This window comes from Mustela nivalis, assembly GCF_964662115.1.
Source record: "Mustela nivalis genome assembly, chromosome: 2".
In the NCBI taxonomy this organism is placed as follows: Eukaryota; Metazoa; Chordata; class Mammalia; order Carnivora; family Mustelidae; genus Mustela; species Mustela nivalis.
The window spans coordinates 137,003,902-137,026,432 of NC_139021.1; the positions used below are offsets into that span (position 1 = coordinate 137,003,902).

The 22,531-nt window shown below is 40.5% G+C and overlaps 1 protein-coding gene and 1 long non-coding RNA gene across 3 annotated transcripts in view; one reads left to right on the forward strand and one right to left on the reverse strand.

The window, feature by feature from the left end:
* LRMDA (leucine rich melanocyte differentiation associated) overlaps positions 1–22,531 on the forward strand; it is a 1,045,704-nt gene that overhangs the window by 746,902 nt on the left and 276,271 nt on the right. The gene's annotated exons all lie outside the window — the stretch shown is intronic.
* The window catches only part of LOC309856446, a 28,383-nt gene continuing 12,816 nt past the window's right edge, over positions 6,965–22,531 (reverse strand). The window contains exons 2-4 of the long non-coding RNA XR_014307208.1: positions 14,054–14,156; positions 11,169–11,984; positions 6,965–7,875 (exon numbers count right to left, since the gene is read on the reverse strand). This is a non-coding gene — a long non-coding RNA (uncharacterized lncRNA). The remainder of the gene's footprint in view (positions 7,876–11,168; positions 11,985–14,053; positions 14,157–22,531) is intronic.

The following is a 22,531-nucleotide window of genomic DNA, read 5'->3' on the forward strand; positions in this document are numbered from 1 at the left end:
ACCCGGGTGCCCCAGTTTTGGGTACTTTTTAACTTAATCCTTGAACTTAAATCTCTATTTCTTTTTTTTTTTTTTTTTTTAATATTTTTTATTTATTTATTTGACAGACAGAGATCACAAGTAGGCAGAGAGGCAGACAGAGAGAGAGGAGGAAACAAGCTTCCTGCTGAGCAGAGAGCCCGATGTGGGGCTCGATCCCAGGACCCTGGGATCATGACCTGAGCCGAAAGCAGAGGCTTTAACCCACTGAGCCACCCAGGCGCCCCAAATCTCTATTTCTTTAAAATGCACCAGCATTTGAAATACCTGGTTTCGAAGACTCTACCATGGTATAAAGTCCCAGCTCGTTCATTAGGTATCTACCAATTAATTTAACTTTTAACACATTTATTGTGTTGTCTCTATGTGCTAGGCACTGTGCCAGACATTAATGTACAGTAAAACAAACAAGGTTGTGAGGTTCAAGATAAGAGAAATACATATACAGATGGGGAAAAAAACTATAGGAAACCTGTCACATTGCCTCTGCCTGATGTCTAAGTCATGGGGTGGTGTGGTTCCCCCAGGCCTCTGCCTGGATTCATTTAGGTAGGCGGAAACTGTTTATGTTCCATCAAACTTGGTAAGAGGTGAATGGCAAAAAGGAATTTAGGGTAGCTGTTTGTGGGTTACGTGACCTTGTTTACTGCATTCCCCTTGGACTCAGTTATGCAATGAGTGCTCAGTAAATATATATCAGTGATATTTAAAAAATGAAATTTAACTGAATAAATTTTAAAGATCTTATTGGCTTCATTAAATTCATGAATTCATGAATTACTCAGCATTCAATCTAGCAGATAGAAAGAAGCTCTGAGGACCTGTACAAAATGGAAAACTTTGCAGTCAGAAGGGAGCAGAAACAAGGCAGTAATACTAAGCCAAACAAGGGGTTTAATATGGCAAGGATATTTTCCTTTAGGGGGTGGCAAGGGTCTGTCAGGAAGACTACCTAACTAATATTGATAAGATGATTCCTGATTGCTAGTGTAAGAATCCATTTTTGGGAGAGCCAAAATTATAAATTAAGGTTCATTTGTGACATGGGGCTTAGCATAAGTGACTCCATTTGCATCCTATTGTCTTGTTTTTAACAGTCAGCTCTTCCATAGAGGAGTTCAATAGAAGCCACTCGGGGCACCTGGTTGGCTCAGTTAGTTAAGCCACTGTTTTTGGCTCAGGTCATGATCCCAGGGTCCTGAGATCAATCTCCTCATTGGGCTCCCTGCTCAGTGGGGAGACTGCTTCTACCTCTCCCTCTTCCTTTTGCCTTTGCTGGTATGCTCACTCTCTCAAATAAATAAATAAATAAATAAATAAATAAATAAATAAACAGAACCCCTTTGACCATGGAACTTTTTGATTTCTTTATTTATCTATTTAATGATTTTAATAATCACTCTAAATCTATTCTTATGCAAGTCTTCGAGTGAAGTACGTTATTTCTGGGTTTTCTTCCCCTCCCCCTATTTCTCCAGAGTGACTGACAAGTGGCCACCCAACCAAGGGCGTATTGTACCAATGGTTATTCTTCCTTAATTAGGAGTATCACTGGATGCCGGGGTGGCTCAGTTGGTTAAGCATCTATCTTCAGCTCTGGTCATGATTCAGGGGTCCTAGAATCAAGCCCTGCTCAGTGGAGTCTGCTTCTCCCTCTGCTCAAAACTCCCATACTCTCTCTCTCTCTTTTAAATAAACAAAATCTCAAAAAAAAAAAAAAAAAAAAGGTAGGGATATTACTTCCATTCTAGATCTTCAGTCTCTGAAAGGCAGAGTGGGCATTAGTGAATTGCTGAAGGCCCAGAAAGTCTTAGGGTGATTTTGTTTCTCAAGAAGTTCCTGGCCAACTTATAAACTATCCTTATAATCATCTGAATTTCTTCTTTGAGATCCCTGAGGAGGAGTGGCTAAAGTAGAATGCTGGGCAAGGAATTACTGGGTACATCTTCCAGTCTTCCATAGTATGAGCCAATAATGGCTAATAGAGAAAGTGGTCGACTTTAATATCTAATCAACGGTTATAGTATTTCGGTTAAATATTGGCCACGTATAAGATACCATCAGGCCATAAGAGGAATGTAGAGGCATAAAAAGAGAAAGTCACCAAGTAGTTGAGAGGACAAGAGATAATCAACCACAAAGCTCATAGCTACCTGCATAAGAATATGCAGTGATACCAAGTGATTGATGCAGGCTACCAGTACTCCAGTTTAGTCACTGAGGACAAAAGGTTCTTTATGGAAAATGCTGGTCATGATTTAATACATGAAGGTAAATACAATCCAGATTTTATCTGGAGGGAGGTGTTGAACATTCTAAGGAGGATGGAGATGGGGCAATGGAAAAGAAAGCTTTGGACAGTTACATACTAAGTATGTCATTAGGGTGGAGGTGGGGTGTTCAGACAGGACTCCTTTTATAGCTGCTCTAGTAGTAACCAAACTGGGATGCCCTGTGTCATCAATATAGACTTAGATGTCCATCAATGGCCAGTCTTACAACTCCCAGTTTCAAGCTTGTTCTGAGTCTGCACTAACTGAAAGAGTTTGAGTCACCTCAGAAATCAAGCGACACTGAGCAGAAGCAGGGAACTAACTTACCCCTTTCAAAACAGATGAAGTGTTTCCCATTAATGCTGTTGCTCCCACACAGATTAAAGCTTGTATCAGAAATTAAGCTGTTCAACAGTTTTTTAATCAAGTACTAAATATGGCATCCTTCATATGTGAGGTAATTGTGTGTCTGTATGTAAATTCTGGGAGACTATATTTATTTGGTTATAAATCCAGCTACAGTTTTTTTTAAAAAAAAAAAGTAGATAGAAATCTGGAAAAATGAGTAAACACAATTAATTAGATGAGATATTTATCCTTGGTTTAAATTAGAAAAATTACTAAGAGAAGCTATGAAAATCTCAATTAAAACAACTAGCGTGATTTTATTTTTCACTGTTAAGAGGGCAGAAAAAAATGCATGAATAAAATAAATATATATTTGGGGATGACACCATCTTGGCATTTCCAGGCATTCTTTTCTAAATATATTCTTTATCTAAGCTGTCTTGCAATACTTTTAATATAATTAAAAGCACATAATGAGTGCCAGACTTGTCAATTTCAACAACAAAGTGCTGAAATTTGCAGTGAAACTGAGAGATCCATCTCCCACACATTGTAATGAATAGGTTCATAAAAGGAAAATAGTTTAATTACATTTTAGTTCATGGATTGTTAATAGGCTGGAGTATCTAAATTGAATAATGTGATTCTGGTAATAATTATGTGTAAATGAACTTGTTTAAATGATATTTTACAGCTTCTTTATAAAATTACAGCTAGAGGCAATCCAGTGATAGACAGACAAAGGCCATGCAAAAATTATCATAAACTATTAGCTTGTTTGCAAAGGGTTTTATGTTAATCTTTTAGTACTTAAAGCAATCTGCAATTAACATATCATGGGGAGCTGCCTCCGAGCAAAGGCATGCAAATTGAAGTGCTTAGATAAAAAGCCATTCACGTTGGGGGGAAAAAAAAGAAAGAAAAAAAAAAAAAAGAAAAGGAAAAAAAATCAAAGAAAGGGTGGCAAAGTACTCAGAGGGTGCTGGTTTTATATTTGAGATTAAGGAGGTGTAATGATTGTGTTATCTAACTATGGCTGTAATTAAAGCTTTTCTCCTGCAGACATGACAATAGATACTGCATTGATTTCGGTGTTTTAATTGTGAAAGTCATTTTATTTCAGGGCAGAAGATATGAATAGCCTGAATCAAAGGGCTAGAAGATTGCTTTGTTGATAGTACTTGTTCAACAGCTGCCTAGCTGCTTAATACACAAGTGTGGAGAATACAGAGAGACCCAGGGAGGTGCTGGGTATTGTAATTCTCCCGCTGGTTTCCTTTCCTTTTATGAAAAAGGCGAGGATCTGCGTACTGATTGTAAACAAACAGCCTTTTCATACCTCGCTGATGTTTTTCCTCCCCAACTTCGCAGAACAAAAGAAGTCATAAAGGGCCTTGAACTAACTTTACTACTGCTCCTTTTAAGCTACAGAAGTTTATGCAAAGTAATAAAACCATCCTTGCTGGCCGAGATATCATCCCTCTAATGGAGAACAAAAGTCTCTAAGTGGTCACTGTAGTTATCACAAATAGCCTTATGACAGAAACAGTTTGTTGGGAGAGATTAGATTATTTACATTAAGGGCATATCCACAAAATCTCACACACTGTTAAATTGAGGTTAGGACTTATCAGTTTTTATATACAAACTGCAGGGGGGAAATTAAGTGAGGAGAAAGCATATAGGATCCCAGAGCAAAGAGGATTCTAAAAAGAATTCTAGAAAAATGAACTCAGTGTGGCCTTCTTTCAAGTCTAGCATTCTTGGCGATTTCCTCCATAACAGTTCAGAGTGAAGTGAGGTGAAACCCAGTGATTTCTAATTATTTCCATTATTCTGTTGCTGTATCTCTTCTTTGTGCTTTGAAATATTGAATGCATTTTTCAACAGGTCTGAGTAATAGTAGATTAGGTTTGGGGGACATTTGCCCCTTTAAGCAATGTGGTTTATAATAACCACACACGAAGGCATTGTGGGGGAGGAAAAATAATTTTTCCTCTAAGTTCCCCTTCTAGATTTTGGTTGAGACACCTTCATAGTAAGAGAAGAATCAAACAAACAAACAAACAAACAAAGCAAAAAAAAAAAAAAAAAAAAAAAGAACAAAAATAAAACAGATTAAGAGGCGAAAGACAAGTTTAGTAACATGTATACCTCCTGAACACATGATACCGGGAAAGATACTTGGGAAGACTAACTCCACCTTAAATACCATTTTCAGCTAAAGATAAAAAAAGACACTGGGGGTTATGCTGGTTGGAACCTAGGAAGCAGGTTCCAGAGACTGCAGCAGATGAACTAGGTTGAAGCCAGAGAACAGAACAGATTCCAGCAGTGTGGATTGTGAATAACCAGCTGTGAAGTCCTAGTTAGAAGGACCCTTGGAATCCCCCAGGTTCCTTAACTTTTTTGGTGCCTGGACACCTCTGAGAGTTTGGTCAAACCCATGGACCCCTTCTCAGGCTAATGATTTTCAAATGCGCTAAACCAAATATATGATTAAAAGGCAAATTAAGTATATTGAAATACTATTGCCAAAAAATTTAAAAATCAAGTTCATGACTTGTACTTCATGTGCTTCTTAACACAAATTACAGAGCTCTAAAAGTAGCTCTAACATCCACCGTAATTACAAAGTAGTGGTGAATGTAAATAGTATTTCAGATTTCTGCAATCATGTGACTTGAATATATCTAATTTTTATTGATGAGATTTTGTTGTCTACATTTATAATCAAAGAAAATATTAAATGGCCCTTAGAAGTTAGGGAAAATAAAAATATCTCTTTATATTTTTATATAGGTTATGTATTATAGAAATACATATATAAGTACACATTTTTATATATAAAAATTTTATTTCTTTCTCATCAAAGTTCTCAGACGCCTGAGTTCTAGAGGTGTGCAAGGCTCATGTTTAAGAACACTTTTGATTTTACACGCGAGGAAACAGAGGTCCAGAGAACAGGATGAATCACCCAAGATTATCAGTAGTTAGTGATAAGATGTAGATCACAGTTTGTAGATTACACTTAGGGAATTTAAGGAAACTTAAAATTGTGTTTTGTTGATCCCCCCCCCTTTCTTCTAGGACTTTTGGTAGCTTTTGCTGATATTCTCTTAGAGCCCTAGACCCTTCTTTTTGTCTTTGCAAAATTGTGGATTTCAAAGTGGGAGCACCAGACAATTGCCTTAACCCTTCAGTCATCTGTTGGCAATTTCTGCCTTCTTCTTGGGCCTTGATGAGTGACTGGTGCCAGTAGGCAGTGCTGGGTAGAGACGAGAGAGTGCAGGCCTTGGGGGACTGCAGTCACTGGGGACCCAGGGAGATGCTCTGTGATGCCAACTAAAATTTGAGAACTTGTTAGTTAGGGGAATGAGAATGCACATTTATTGGGCACATGGATGGCTCTGTCAGTTAAGTGTCTACCTTCAGCTCAGGTCATGATCCCAGGATCCTGGCATTATTTCCCTGCATCCCGGTCTCTGCTCACGGGAGCTTGCTTCTCCCTCTCCTCCCTGCTCACTATTTCTGTCTCTCTCTCTCAAAATCTTAATAATAATAATAATAATAATAAATTTTTATTATGCATATGTTTTTGTTAGTTCAGGCTCTAACAAGATACCTTAGACTGAGTGGCTTGAACGACAGATTACTTTCTCACAGCTCTGGAGGCTGACAGGCCAAGATCAAGGTGCCAGCATGAAGACCTCTTTCCTGGTTTCCTCACACAACAGAGAGAGAAGCAAGCTCTCTAGTCTTCTCTTACAAGAACGTGAATCCCATGCGTGAGGGCTTCACCTTCATGTCCTAATCCCCTCCCAAGTGCCCTCCTCCAAATACCATAACACTGGGGTTCAGACTTTGACATTTGGGGGAGGGGATACACACATTCAGTTCATAGCAAAATCTTTCCTATGCACGAACTTTGTATATCCTCTTACAGTTAATAGTCAGAGAGGTCTAGATGAGGGTCTCCTCATTTTGGAGAGGAAGAGAGGTGCTCATGGTGAGCCAGCAGCCAAGGTAGAATCCCATCTGTGTACTCTCAGCCTTTTGAGGCAGGTACCTTGGGTCCCCACTTACCTATTAGGAAACTGAAGCTCAAAAATATTTAGTAAGCACCAACCTGTCCACTCACTAAGCAACAGAGCCAGAAATTTCATTCAGTTCTGCTCCTTCTACTGCCAATTTTTGTTCCCAGATCCCATAACCCTTATATTGAAGGGATAACCACCACCAGTCTTCCTTACCCAGATGCTTCTAAACAGCTGTTTATTGCAAAACTGTTAGGTACATAACACTGCCCCTCCCAAGTAGACATGGAGGAGGGAAGCGTGGAGGGTAGAGAGAAATATGTAAGGATATCCTTACCCTTGGGCTTACTGTTTTAACTCTCCTAACTGGACAAATACAGCTAGCACAAAAGGAACACATTGAAAATGTTCAATGGCAAGAATATACAATACCAACAGTGTAATAATAGTAATTATGATGAAGACGATCATGGCTAACATTTATTGAAGGCATGATATTCTAAGCATTTTCCAGAAGTTATTTCATTTGATCACACACTCCAGTAAGAAGTATGTATGGTGGCAACACCACTCTTGTAGTCGGCAGGAAGGAGACTGCCAAAGGGGCCCACATATCAGAAACACAGAAACGTGGGGATAGATGTTTTCTTTATTGATTTGGTAATAACATTTGTGGTAGCCTTGGTCATGAATTGAGCACACAGGTATTATGGCAGAGGAAGGGTAAGATCCCCTAATTAAGCTAATTCTTCAGGGGCCTCCAGAGACAAGTTTTCCTCCAGCACACCTTATTTTGCTGACACAGAATTTTTAGGCGACTCTAAACGGTTCCTAAAACTCTGTATTCTGAGGAAAGGTCATGTGGTTTGCTCCCTAGAGAGTCACCTTGCATTATTTGGAGCACCCAGCTTTCAACATTTCAACATTTTACTTGAGTTTCAGGGGAGAAGTCACGATTTTTTCTCCCTCCTCCTAATTTTAGCGCAGATAACAAGTCATAGTGTTCTACACACTTCACTAAGCTTCTCTAACAGATTTTCACCATGCCATTATCTCAGCTAAAGAAAAAACAAATAAAATTTAAAAAAAATTAATGGTGCAGCTGGCTGGCTTAGTCAGTAGAGCATGCAACTCTTGATCTCAGGGTTGTGAGTTCAAGACTCATGTTGGGTGGAACACTGAAAAAAATAAAATAGAAAAAGAAAAAAATTAGTAATTCCATAGCATTTTCTAATACCCAGAAGCATCCTTTTGCATTGATTTTGTTTGAATCAGGATCCAAACAAGGTCCATACATTTCATTTGGTTGCTATATCTTTCACCTCTTTTATTCTGTCATAGTTCCTTTTCTCTTCTTTTCCGTCCTCTCTCTCTCTGTCATTACACATTGAATCTTTTGGAGGAATATGGTCATTTGTCCTTGGGAAAGAGCCACTTTCTGATTTTGGCTAGTTGCTTCCTTGTCATGTCAATTACCCTGTTCTTCTATCCTGTATACTTCCTTTAATCTGGTGTAAGTCAGGAGTGTGCTTAGATCCAAGTTCATTTTTTTGAATGTGGTGCTGTATGCTTCCCATTACATCATGTTCAGCAGACACATAATTAATATCTAATTAGTAGATTCAGATGGTGATTTTTTTATAAAGTTCCCAACCAACCTGTCATCTAGTGATAGAGTATGTTTGTGATGGTGACCTCAGTCCCTTATTTCATTGCTGGTTCCAAAATGGTAGTTTACTAATTCTGTCATCTCTTTTGTAGATACTACCTGGAATTCTTTTGTGAGAAGAACTCCTCTGTATAGCAATGATATTAAAACTTTTCTTCTAGCAGCAGAAAGTTGGTTTAAATATATCTCATGTGAGAGCTGAAACTAAGAAACATAAATGTGGAGGGTGTCAGTGGAAGTGGAATTGGAATGCTGGGTGAGTCCTGTGGTCCCTGGCTTTCCTTCATCCTCTGTAGGATGGATGTGGTGGAGGAGCCCTTGGGCTGCAGGCAGCACAGCTGTGGGTGAGGGTGAGCTGGTGAATAACACTTCCATGACCCTGTCCTCATCAGGCTTATATTACAGTGTGTTGTTTTGGGAAACAAAGTGAGTACCCCCAGTACTTGAAGAGGCTTGCCACTCATCTGCACTGTGACTTTGGGGCTGATAGCCTGCACCTTGTTTCCTCATTTGTAAAGTGAGAATAGGAGTTCTAACTTGGAAACTGAATGAATGTGGGCTCAGTTACAACTTCATAAGATGATTGTGGTAATTCCATGTGCTTAATGCTTTTGAAATGCTCGATACATTGCCTGCTGTATAACAATGCTCAAAAATGGTAGCTTGGTTATTCTTATTGTAATCAACCACTGTATTGGCTTCCTATGTAGCAAGCCACAAAGTGCCTGGCTTAAAACAATAGGAATTTGCTCTCTTACACTTCTAGAGGCCAGAAGTGTGAATTCAGTGTCAGTAAGGCCACATTTCCTCTGTGACTCTGCGTAGAATCCTTCTTTTCCTCTTCTTGACTTTGGGGGATGGCTAGAAATTCTTGGTTTTACTTCCTTGTAGATGCATCTTACAATCTCTGCTTCTGTCACTACATGATTGTCTTCTCCCTGTATGTCTCTCCACATTGTATTCCCTCTGTGGTTTCACATCATCTTATAGAGAGACACCAGTCTTACTGGATTAAGGGCTCACCTGACTCCACCATAACCTCATCTAAATTAATTATATCTACAATGAACCTCTTTCTAAATGAATTCACAATCTGAGGTACTGGAGTTTAGGACTTCAATATATCTTTTTGGAGGGACAAAATTTAACTCCTAACAGTTATGTAACTACTCAGTATGAAGTTCTGCCTCTTTACATATGAAAGGGTTCCTTCTGCTTCCCTATTGGATATGGCAGTGTTCACCCTTCTTGCATTTTACCGCCTTCCTACTGGTTTTCTTTCAGATATGTGATACTGTGTAGTGCAGAGTAAGGATAAATGAACAATTCTTCCACATTTAGATCCAGAGAGGACAAAGGAATAGTTCTCCACCTGTATACACAGGTGAGCAGAAGACAACCGCCAGAGCACCTTCTGTAAACAGCAGCAGAAGAAATACAGTCTTAGAAAGCCATCTATGTTTCAAAACTCCAGGCAAGCTTTGGCCTGGTAGGTGCCCAGTGATACTCTGCCATATCAAAACAAGCCTTAGAGTAGCTGTTTATTTATCAATTCTTAATTGAGTTGATGTTTACTCATGATTGCAAGCAGATGATTAATTTATTGCAGAGTCGGAGGAGTCAGATAGCGAGGAGATCGTTATAAAGAGAGATTATAATAGAGTTCTTTGCACTTGTGGGTCTGGTAATAAAAGATTGACTGATATAATTAGATGGGGCTTGGTAACAAATGCTATTACATTATGTCTGAATCTTATTTGAAAGTATTGGCCTTTTGTCTTAAACTTATTAGGAGGTGGCTATAGGTTAAATTGACACCTGATAGCTCTTCTACTCCTGCAAAAGGAGGGCTGAACTTCTGGAAGGAGTCAACTGTTTTGATGTTCAGAGGCAATGGCAAGGTATCTCTCAGAAGTCAGTTCTCTTTCTTGGTTCTCAGAACAATAGCAGGATTGAGAAGGTCTTAAGTTTCAGCATTGTCACTAACATTCTGGATAACTCCGGGCCGTCAAAGGGCTGTGTTCTCTCTGTACTATGTCTGTGGCTACCTTGAGATCTTTATCTTGGCCAAAGCCATCCTTGAGAAAACATAAAGAGAAAAAGAGAGGGAATAACTTTACAGTGTGGTGAGAAAATGAGCTATAAGTAAGATAGGCTGGAGGTACAAACCCAGCTGTAGTGGGTTGAATGGTAGGTCCCCTCCCCCAAAAGAGGCTGACCCACGGAAACTATGAATGTGAACTTAATTTTAAAAAGGGTCTTTGTAGAAACAAGTAAGGATCTGAAAATGAGATGATCCTCAATTAACCACGTGGGCCCCAAATCCAGTAGAGAAGTATCCTTCTAAGAGACACTCAGAGGAGAGGTGGATGGAGAAGAGAAGTCTGTGGGAATACAGAGTTAGGCAACACAAGCCAAGGGATACCTGGCACCACTGGAAGTTAGGAGATGCAAGGAAGGGTTCTTCTCTAGAGCCTCTGGAGGGGAGCATAGCCCTACCAACACCTTGATTTCAGACTTCTGCCCTATAGAACTGTAAGAGAATATATTTGTGTTGTTTTAAGCCACTGAGTTTATGATAATTTGTTATAACAGCCAACAGCCATTGTAAACTACTATACCAGCTATGCAGCAAATTCCTTGTTTGGCTTTGGGCAAGTCTCTTCATCTTTCTAAGCCTCCGTTTTCTCATCTATAAAACTGTGGTTATTCTGCTTATCTCAGCATTGTGAGGACCAAATGCAAAGGCATGAGTACTGGCCCAACCCAGTGCTTGGTACATGAAAGGCATTGAAAGCATACCAGATTTCTTCTTCTGTCCTGTCCCATCCCTTTCCATATATGACATTTCAACATGAAATCTCTTTCATCTTCTCCTCCTCCTAAAATATCTGCAAAACCAACAGCCCTCCCCTGAAGAATGTTCTATTCTTCGGGAGCTGTTCTTAAGGCTGTCAAAGTAGAGGCGAAAGCACGGTACAGCTGGTATTCTTCAGGCAGTTGGGTGAGAGCCATGAAGATATTAACATTTTTTAAAAATGCAGTTCACTGAACACAACCCTATAGTGGAGCAGCTGAAGTCCATATTGCAGTCACAGTGGGGCTGGCCAGCTGGGGTCTGTTTCCTTCACATGAGGAGGTCTCAGGGTACATTTTCAGGGCTGCAGAACAGACAGCACACAGGAGCACATATAATATTCTGAGCTGCAGAAAGAAGCTGATATAAATGGTTTTGGCTGGATGGGTTCAGTTCACTGACTTTAGATCTAGAAAGTCATGACTGATTATATCCCACCCAATACAGGCTGGAGAAGTCATTGTTGGAATTTAGAGCATGTCTTACTTGAATAAATGTTTTTAAAAAGGCTGTGCTCTTCTGAGGCACCAGAAAGATGAGAAATTAAAAAGAGCACAGGTCTACATTTCATTTCTGTCCTTGATCAGCTGCATAACCTTGGGCCAACTGCTTAACTTCTTTGTGACTTCATCTTTATGGTGAGGTTGTTGGAGCCGCTCATGTCAGCACTAATGTTCTGTGGTTCCATGAAAACTCGAGTCGGCCCCCATAAGGTCAGGTCGTAGATCCATCTAGCCCACATCTTTTGTCTGGCATGATTCCTGAGGATAGTAGAATTGCAGGAAGGCAAGAAGGGAAGAAGAGTTTAGAGAAAAATGTAGGGTGTTGTCTTATATGTTCCATCCAAAAGCTAGCAGTCATCAAGGGGAGAACTAGAGATTTCCTAGAAACCCTGAAAACCCTCCGTTCCCTCATTCTCTTGAACCTCTGTTGATGACAATTTCACCATCTCTAAATGGCACTGTGAACCCACTGCCTGGGTGTTTAGTGGGCAGGAGCATTCATGGGGATTGTCCCCTCTTATGAGGTCAGTGGTATTTGCCTTTGGGACGTTGAATCCCCTCACTTTGCCTTTTCTGCTGGAGGCTGCTTTCCTCAGACTTCTCCATGTTTCCTGGTACTGACTGACCAATTCATTAATGGTGATAGGGGAAAGGAATGGGAAGGAAATAAGCATTTTTTTGAGTGCCCATGTGAACTTTATACCATGAAGCATCTATCATCACAGCTACCTTCTGAGGCAAAAACTTTATTCCCATTTTAGAATTTATAAACCTGAAGCAAGGAGATACTTGGTAAGTTGAGCAAATTGCTAACTAGTAAGGACGATATTCAGTAACCCGTGTCTCTCTAGGAGCCTGAACTTCATGGCATCCTACCCCTACACCGTGAGGTGAGGCCCCACCTACCAGCCTGTGTCTCTGGGTGTGTGTGTTGTACACCAGGTACTGGACTAAGGGGAGTGGTGGTGGGGGTAGAGGAGAGTGGGGAAGAAGAAATATGAAAAATATTTGTCATCTTTGCTCTTGAACTTATTATCTAATTAGATAAATACAAGTACCATAAAGGAGATACATAAGACAAGTTAACACTTTTATCAGCAATATAATAGAGACATGATGACAGCCGCTAACACTACGGCAGTTACTATACGCCATGTGCGAGAACCTCTCCAAGTACTTTGTCACTTGTTCATTTCTACAACCTTCTGTCGGTTTTTTATAGCTGAGGAAGCAAAGGCACAGAAAGCTTGAGAAACTTGACCAAGGACCCCAGCGTTTCATTTCCAGTTATGGAGCCAGGACTCAAATCCAGGCTGCTGAGCCTCTCTGCTCCACTGGTTATATTATTACTCACCAAACAAGAGAATTGAAGGCCCACTTAAGGCTCACTGCGAAGAAAGAAGATCACCTCCTGGTGATCCTGGTGGGTTTTATAGAGGAAATGGTACTCCAAAGGCCCATTTGAAAATTGCCTTATATCATATCAAAGAATACATTTCTAATGATGCAGTTTGCTAGCAGCTCAGAACAGGACCTTGCAGTAGAGGCTGAGCTTCTCCAACTTCCCCAATCTCATATTTCCAACCAAACTACCTATTTTCTTTTGAGTTCTAACCTGAGATTTCCCTCTGAAATGAAGGGGGTAGAAATCAGTTATTTTGAGAACATGTTTCCCTTGGGGGAAGCAGTGCTTGGAACCAGGGGCCCCGGGAAAGTTACACTAATCCACAGCTAACTATGGGCCGTGATAGGATCTTGGAGTGTCAGGTCCTGCAGTTTTTCCAGAAGCACCGATAGGAGTGAGTGCAACAGAATTATGGGCCTGGGTCAGTCCGCATGGCATTTCTTTAGTAAAAGCAAGAGCCTTGTCAATTGCAACCCCACTTTAAGGGGTGTGTGGGATTGAAACAAGATGGTTTAAAGAAGGGACTAGTGTCTGTGCTCCAGTCTTTTTTGCATTGCAAGCAAGCACCCCCGTGCTGAATACCAGGGGGTCTTGATAACTCCATGCAAAGGTGGGTACAACTGAGGCACGTGGGGAACCAGATTGGGAGAGGTAGCCAACAGAGCCAGGTGGGTTCTTGGAGTGATCTTGTGAACGATGGCAGTCAGATCAGGCGCCAACATATTTTAGGGGAGGAAAACAATGAATTTACTGCCATGACCAGGTAATACCCTCCAGGTTCCCACACCCCTCACACTGTGTTTTTTTCCACCAACTTGTTCACTGATTCACCTCACCCTCTTTCCTCCTCTATCTCTCACTCCTGCCTCAGCTTTCTGATTTCGCAAATCAGGAGATTGTGACTTGGAGAGAAGAGACTTACCCAAGTGGCTTATGTAGTTGATTGTTTTCAGAATATGAAACCACAGTTTCTGACTCCTGGTTTGAGGACTCGATTTTAATGCTGTACTGAAATCTGGATTTCCCTTTAAGGCAAAGAGAAAAATAAGGGAGTCTTGAGACGTCTCTGAACTTGGATTTGAATTTGAGGCAACACCTTAACTTCGGATGAGATGGTTGGCTATTAACTCTGAAACCCTTATGAAATGAGTTTGGTCAAAGGGGTTTGGGGAACTGTTTTAGAGTTGAGTGCCTCTGTGACAACCAAAAACATTTACTGTTTTGAAAACAAATATATATCCTTTTGTAATATTCAGGTGTGGGTAGATCTGGAATACTCTTTTTAGAAAAACATTTGCTGGGAAATCCACTCACCTAGTGTGATAATTAAAAATGGTCACATTATTTCCTATCCCTATGTTCATGACCCTTGGCAGTGTGACTATCTCTCCCATCAACAGTATTTACTCTATCCACCTCTCAAATCTAAACTTGACCTTGAAATTTTTTTGATCAGCGGACATTACCAAATATGGTGTAGTAGAGACGTAGGAAGTATCTGTGCCTTGGGACTTACCCTTTTGTTGAACACCCTGAGATGGCCATGCACACAGATTGGTTTTACTAGAGGTTGGAATAAACTAGAACAGAAAGAAGAGACCCCCTTGGGTCAACCAGTCTACAGCTAATCTGCCACCTGACTGTAGTAACACAAATGATCTCAGGTGAGAAACAGCTGAGCCCTGCCGAAATTTCTGACCAAAAAAATCACGAACAAATACAGTGGTTGTTGTTTTAAGTCACTAAGTTTGTGGTCTTCTGTTACAGCAGTAGGTAACAGATATGCCTAGCATTTCTAGCAATTATCTTCTTAGACATTAACTCAGTTTCACAAGAGTTATCCAATAACAAGCCCAGTCTAGACTTTTCTCCCTCAGGTTTAGCTTGGTGTGAGAGGGAAGGAGGAGGAGGAAGTGGAAAGAACTTCTTAAAGTGTTTTGGTTTGTTTGTTTGAGAGGTTTTTCCCTCAGCCTATTTTTCAGACTCATCCGATTTGATTTCCTCTTCCTGACTCAAGTCTGAACTGCCTTCAGGTGTCCTTGCAGTTGAATTTGATAGTTACGTTGGCCATTTTTCTGTTTGCCTTTTTTTTTTTTTTTCAAATTTTATTTATTTGACATAGAGAAAGAGATCACAAGCAGGCAGAGAGAGAGGTGGAAGCAGGCTCCCCGCTGAGCGGAGAGCCCGATGTGGGGCTCGATCCCAGGACCCTGGGATCATGACCTGAGCTGAAAATAGAGGCTTAACCCACTGAGCCACCCAGGCGCCCTTTCTGTTTGCTTTTAAACCTGCTCTCAAACCCTGCTCTGCTTTGTATGTGTCACAGGGGCTTATCCTCAGAAACTATTTCCCAGGTTCCCTTGTCCGCTGGAGTCAAACCAGGTTCAGACAGTGAAAGGCACTAGTGAGAGATTGCAGGTGGGAAGAAGAGAGAAGAAGCCAGTGTCTTTCTTTCCTGGTCTCTCTGCCTCTGATGGACATTTCTGGCAGTGGCTGGGTCTCTTCTATGGCTCCAGCTCCTGTGGGAAGCCCTTTCCACCATGGTCCCAGTCCTCACTCACTGTGCCACCCTGAGTCCAGCTTCCGTCAGGGCACTTCGGTTCCCAGATTGCAGTAACCTTCTCTTTCACCCTTCAGTATAGAGATGGTGGCAGCTTTCTGAACTTCTATCCTCTGGGTAGCCTTCTCTTCTCTTGCTTGTTATTTCAGCTCCTCTAATACCTTTGAATTAATACCCCGTATTGCATTTTCTATTTTTGAATGACCTCTCCTGGAGTTTTGTTTTCTCGACTAATCTCTGACTTTTATGGTAGGATTCAAGGTCTCTAGAAGGGAAAGAGTGAGGAATATAACAAAACTCACCTTATGGAGAAATACTTAAAGGAGATCTGTTTTCTTTGTACCTATACAGAGATGAATTTAACTTTAACCTTACAATAAAGGGCACTTCATTTTGGCTTAGAGTTGAAGGGCGTTGCTATATTCAGCCTTATCATGTGTCTGAAGTAAGAGGAAAAAGGCATAAATGCATGACAGTGTGTGTTAGTGAATCCAGTCCTCTGGATGTCCCACAAAGATTCTGTGGCATGACCTTTCCCAAATAGTCTAGGATAGTGGTTCTCAACTAGGGCAGTTTTGACCCCCTGGAATCATTTTTTGGGGAGACCTTTTTAGTTTTTACTCTTGGGATAGGTGTGTGCTATGGGCTGTGTGCTAGTGGGTATAGACTAGGCATTCTGCTCACCATTCTATGATGCACAGGACAACCTCATAACAAAGAATAGTCTGCTCTAAAATATTAATAGTGCAAAGTGTGAGATACCCCTGGTTAGGAATTGCTGATTTCATGTCAGTTTTTTCCCAACTTCCTTAGCATGTGTAGGCAATACTTTGCTTTACCCTATCTTCATCTTCTTGAAGACCTGAAAATGTCTCTTTATGTTCTAAGTGGTGCCTCTTTGGTTCTGAGCAGAAGAGACTGTTTCCTCATTTTTTAAAAAATGGCTTTCTGGCTCAATTTCTTATGCTAATAGCAGAGAAGTAGATTGAATCCTTCAGAGGAGGACCTGAATCAAGGTAGGAATCAGATGTAAACAGGAACGAATTTGCAAGAAGTAGGGATTTGGTTTAGTTTTTGCTTATGGGCCAGAAAGATGGCTGTAGTGTCTCTAAACCTTTGGGAATTCTGTTTTCTAAAGCTATCCTTGGTGAGGAACATCATTCCAACATCTGCCACAGCTGAAGGCTTTGCACCGGACAGCGTATCATTAGCTTAAGAACAGAGTGAGCATGTGCAGATGGGCCTATAATTTTTAATATGACATTGGCCATAATTTATCATGTCATACCACCCACTCACAACAGGCCCATCAAATGAAATGCTAAATGCCTTTCTTATCAACACTTGATGGGAAAATGCTGTTCTGGCATCTTCCTCTAAAGGAAACAGAAATCCAACCATGTTCTTTGCAGCCTAGAGCTCTTGTACACAAGATCAGAATTGTTTTTCTCCCCCCAGATTTATAGACATTTACAAGAAAGCACATCCTGTTTGGTATTTAGAGGGGAAATGGAGTGAGAGACAATTATTTAATAAGTTTCTTTTTCTTGAAATTTGTTCAAGCTGTTTTATGACTTATAAAAACTCATATATATTTTTTCCACTCTTAGGAGCAGCTTGCTCTTTTCCATTCTTATTTTCCACACTGACTTTTTGTGGCTGACCCATGTACCAATTATTAGAACTCCTTGGGCAGTGGTTAGTTCCTCCAAAAATGGGTATAGTCATAAAATATTGACCCCAGGAGAAAAAGGGCTTAATTCTGAGGCCTGGGGTGAAGTCCATGGGTTAGAGTCCTATTAAATTAAAGGCTCAGTTTCTACTGTGGGTGCCGAGACTGGATCCTTCTTTCCCTGTTGGTGGCACCACTCAATAGTGCAGACTTTCTGCAAAACTTGGGTGGCACCCAGTCAGCCCAGGCCTGGCAGGGGAGTCGGATTGAAGGCAGAATATGTTCTTAGGACATTACAATTGTGTGGATCTTCTCAGGGCTGGACTGGACTCTGGAGCCAAGAGAAAACTGTTTCTCACATCCGTAAGAGGTAGACAGTTGGAAGGGAAATCTTCAACTTCCGAAAATTTTAAGGAGATGGAAGTGTTCCTTCTTTTCAGATACCTGCCTGTTTGACCCTTTAGTCATTTTAACAAATCACAGTAATGCACTTCTAGATGGTATCAGCTAAAATGCCTGGAGAATGGGTCCTGGTTCATTTAATTTCCTAGTTAACTTAGGGGAAGCCACAGATGATGATTCTTTTTTAGTGTTTTTTAAAAATGTAATTTATTTTAATTTTATTTTAAATTCCAGGATAGTTTATATGCCACAGATTCTTCTTGATTCAACCTAGTTAAATATAATTTCTGTGACTAAGGTTCTCAGTGCTGAGTCATCCTTCTCAGATCCCTGGTAGAGGAGATGGTTGGGTGACAATGCACTGATCCCCAAATACTCCTGACATTTCATGAAGCATGCCTGAAAGATGAATGCTAAAAAAAAAAAAATAATAAAATAAATAAAAAATCAATCTCCAACTTTGCCTTTTTTTAAAAAATTGCATTCCTATGAATTGAGGTCTGGTTGTGACAATTAAGAGGACATGAAGAGTTACAAAGCCTGGCCTGTCGTAAGCTCTCAGTAAATGATAGTAAATCCTCAATGTTACTACACGAAAGCATTTTTACTTTTAAGCAGTGCTTTTTTATAAAATATTATGGTACGTTTCTAGGCTGACCTTGAAGTAAAATACTAACACAACTTTGTAAAACCAAAATGTGAATGGGAAAGGAGTATCAATTTTTCCTCGTGAGCAGGTTTCAAATCTCTTATTTGGAAGATTTAAATGTAAGTTTGAAGAAGTAGGACCGAGGTCACGTCTTCCCCTGTTGGACATTCTTTCTGATGAATAAGTATTAAAACTGCTTTGAATTTGGTTTCCCCCTCAGATAAGGATTTATTTTTTCCATACGGTCTTTTCTTTGCACCTGAAGGAGCATTGAGGGTGAAAAATAGAGGCCTGTTTCCTGTTCCTAACTGGAACCCTCAGAAGGTTGTCAAGTCAGAGCAACAACTCTGTGGGATTTATGCCTGGGACCTGTCAAAGTAAAATTATCATAGCAAGCCCTCTCTGCTATCAATCAAAGGGGTATTGGGGATGGCAAGGACAGGCATTTTTCAAACTTTTTTACTGTGCATATTTAGGTTTGTGCCTGGGGGAGGAAGAGCTCCTTTGAACAGCTCTTGTAGATTTCTTTTCCATCAGATGGCAGCTCGCAGAACTGCTTAATCTTTCCCGAAGGGCTTCTCTCATTGGCCTGCTGAGAGTACAGTCGGGGACGATCCAACAGCAGATTCCAGAAAACAAGGCATCGTCCTGAGAGGACACGTGATGCGAGTCTGGTCCCTCCGAGGTCATGCCTTGGAGAGTGGACTGTCTATTTACGCTTATCTGCCCTCCCTTCTGTAAGGATCATGGGGGCCTTTGCAAAAACAGACCCTAAAGCAGACGCTGCCCTCAGAAGTTGTGTGTGTTCTTCTGTCCTCTGAGGCCATTTCTGCATTTGTCAAGGCAAAGGTTGAAGGGGAAGGGACAAGGAGACGGGTCCCCCGTTCGTTCCTGTCTGTCAGAGATCCACTCTGTCACGATAACATTCAGGGAGTCTGTTTATCTGTCCGGCTACTGGAGGTTAAGGCAAGGGTAACACAAAGAAGAGAAGAAATCCTGTTTGAAAAGTTTACAAATCCTGCCACAAGGGCTGTAAACAGAGTTCAGCCAGTGGTGGAATGTGTAAAATACTGCCACATTGATAGGGACCTGACTCTCTAGCACTACAAACCCGCTCATGTAAACAGAGGAACAGTTGCTGCCGATCGGGTCTGTTTTGGCTTAAAGTCTGAAGAACACATTGCCTTCAAAGTGAATTCTTAGGTGTCACTTCCCATAAGTTATGGCAGAAGATTACAAAGCTACTGATATAACATATTAGTTTGATGGACAGAATTATACCCCCAACGCTTCCTGCTCTCCCCAATGACGCACACTAACTTAGTGTGCTGTGACAGCTGACTTGATTTACCACCAGTCCGGGAGGCCAACCGGGAGAGGGAACGTTCACATGGACGCGGGGCCTGAGACTGGCCCAGAGCCTAGTTTATAAAGCTGCCCTGTAATTCACCACAAATGTGTCACCATTAAAAGAGGAAAAAAGGATTGCAGATAATAAATACTCTCTAATTTATTAGCTAACAACAAAGAGATCAGAGCCAGTTGTGATGTGATTGTTTGACATAATATTGTCAAGGAAAAAAAAGCTAAGTTGACCAGAGAGGTAAATTACACATTCAAGCAGATGCATCAGATCTTGGCTTGTCACAAGCCCAGCTAAACAAAACACCAAACAGAGGAGAGAACTGGCAAAGAGCAGAGTCATTTATCTCTGAAAGAGACATATTCAAGAGCAAGTGAAATAAGACATAGTTCTTTTGGACTTGGTCAGAGGCCAGGTTTTAACTGTTATAAATTAAAGGTTTTGTGTATTGGATTTGGCAATTCTAGTTGCTTTTGTCATGGTAGAGAGATATTGGATTTTTCTGCCTGTCTTAAACCCGTGGTTTGGTCAGCTGGGATGTCTATCCTTGCAGCTAGCTGTTGGAGGGCCTGTGCATTCTGGTAATTAGAACAAATATCAGAATGACTTTTGTATGCGGCCCGTTATAAAAGCAGTGGCTTTAGAAAACGTCTTAATCGCCTTGTTTTTGTATGATTTCCTTCATTGTGGTAATTTAGGAATACTTGTACAGGACACCGCACAGGGATTTATATTCATATCAGAGTCATGGGATCTTGGGGTTGGAAAAAACGTTGCGTCCTGCATCCCACCCAGGATGCGCAGATAGCTGTGTGGTGTTGCCTGGAGGCCTTCCAGGGTCTCCGAGCATCTGCTGCGAGTTAGGACAATAGAGCTCAGAGTCACCCTGTGCCCGCTGGGCTTTTGTTCTTGTGTAAGCTACTGCCCAGAAAAACTCTCCCCTCTAGTACTTTTTGGAAGCTGGGTTTTCAGACCTAAATGGTCGCCTCTGCTTTGTCTCTTGTTTTATTTGTCCTCAGTTTTAGCCTGTTGTTAGAACTTAGATTTCTAGGTTTTATTCAGCAATCTGAAGGCAAGGATGGAATATAATTGAGAGGCTGGAGGAAATTTTGTTCTCATGGGTATTGATTCAAAGAACAACAGTTTTTTGGTTTTTTGTTTGTTTGTTTGGTTTGCTTTGCTTTTTCTTTATTTCTTTTTTTGGGGGGGGTATATGTAGTTGTTCTGCTGTAAATGGACTAGAATCTCTTTCTTTTTTCTTCTTTTTTAATTAATTAATTACTTTTTGCAGAACCTTATCATGATAGTTTTTGTGAGATGTTTTGTTGAAATCAATATATTATGTTTATGTTCTCACTGATGTACCTGTTTAATAGAAGTTTCTAAATGACAAGAGAGAAAAAAAGAAGAGGGGGTGGGGTGTCTGGGAGAGGTTGATTTGGCCTTGGTCATCCTAGGTGAAAAGGATTTGTTACTGTCATTTCAAAGTGCTCATATATCCTACCTTTAATAAAGTCTTTTAAATTTTTTTTAAGATTTTATTTATTTATTTGACAGAGAGATATCACAAGTAGGCAGAGAAGCAGGCAGAGAGAGAGGAGGAAGCAGATTCCCAACTGAGCGGAGAGCCCGATGCGGGGCTTGATCCCAGGGCCCTGAGACCATGACCTGAGCTGAAGGCAGAGGCTTCAACCCACTGAGCCACCCAGGCGTCCCAGTCTTTTACATTTTTGAGTAGAATGAGACTCTCCCCTTCCTCCAGGGGGAAAAAAAAGAGAGAGAGAGAGAGAGAGAATCTGAATCTGCTTTTCCCCCATGTGATTTTTGAAATGTTATAAAGATTTCCATGATCAGCTCTATATGAATTTTTTTGTTGCTGTTATAAAATAAAATACTTTCTGTCTGGGTCTACACACCTAGATTTTTATGTTTCTCATAAGCTCTCTAAGGGCTTCCATATTTTCTTTATCTCTGTTTTCTTTTTTATCTCTGCATTCATCTTTCCAACTTGAAGATATAATTTCATGATGGAGAAAATAACAAAACAAGACCTTATTAATTCTGCCTTCTCTCTGGAATTTGAAGGTTTTTTTGTTTTGTTTTAGTCTGCTTTTCCGACAGTAAACTTGTTTTCTTCCTTTGAGCATTGCTTTTGTAAGTGACTTCTTAAAATCTGAGTTCATCAGAATGTCTCCCATGCAGTCATATTGTTTTGATTTCTTTGGCTGTATCCCCATTCTTCTTGGTTCTCCAACCTTCTTTGTTGTTCATTTTTATTAATTATATACCCAGAATTTTATTTTTAGTGGCATCTTTCCTTCGTGAGTTTCATGCCTTATTAGAGTCAATATGGAAAGGCTATTTTTATTTTCTCTGATTAAAAAAGGTGCTAATTAAATGGAGGGTATTTATATGTTTATGTTCCCGAATTTCTCTGTCATTAACCAACTAGGCATGGTCACTTTCTCCAAGGGATCTCATATCTTTCATACTACCAGTATTTGTATACTGTGTGTCTGGTCCTTATTAGCATTCGCTATGCTCAATGAGCTATTTTCTGTAATGTTATTACCTTTCTAGTATGTTTACTAAGTGAATTACTGTTAAATTCTCCTGGTTTCCAAATAAGACTTCCTTTTCTCCCCCATCTGCTATTCTCTTTCCTTTCAGTTGGAAATACCTTCCTTTTGAACAAGGTGTACTCTAGCATTGTCACATTCTGGGCATGCATGATTACCTGCCCTCACGAGTTTA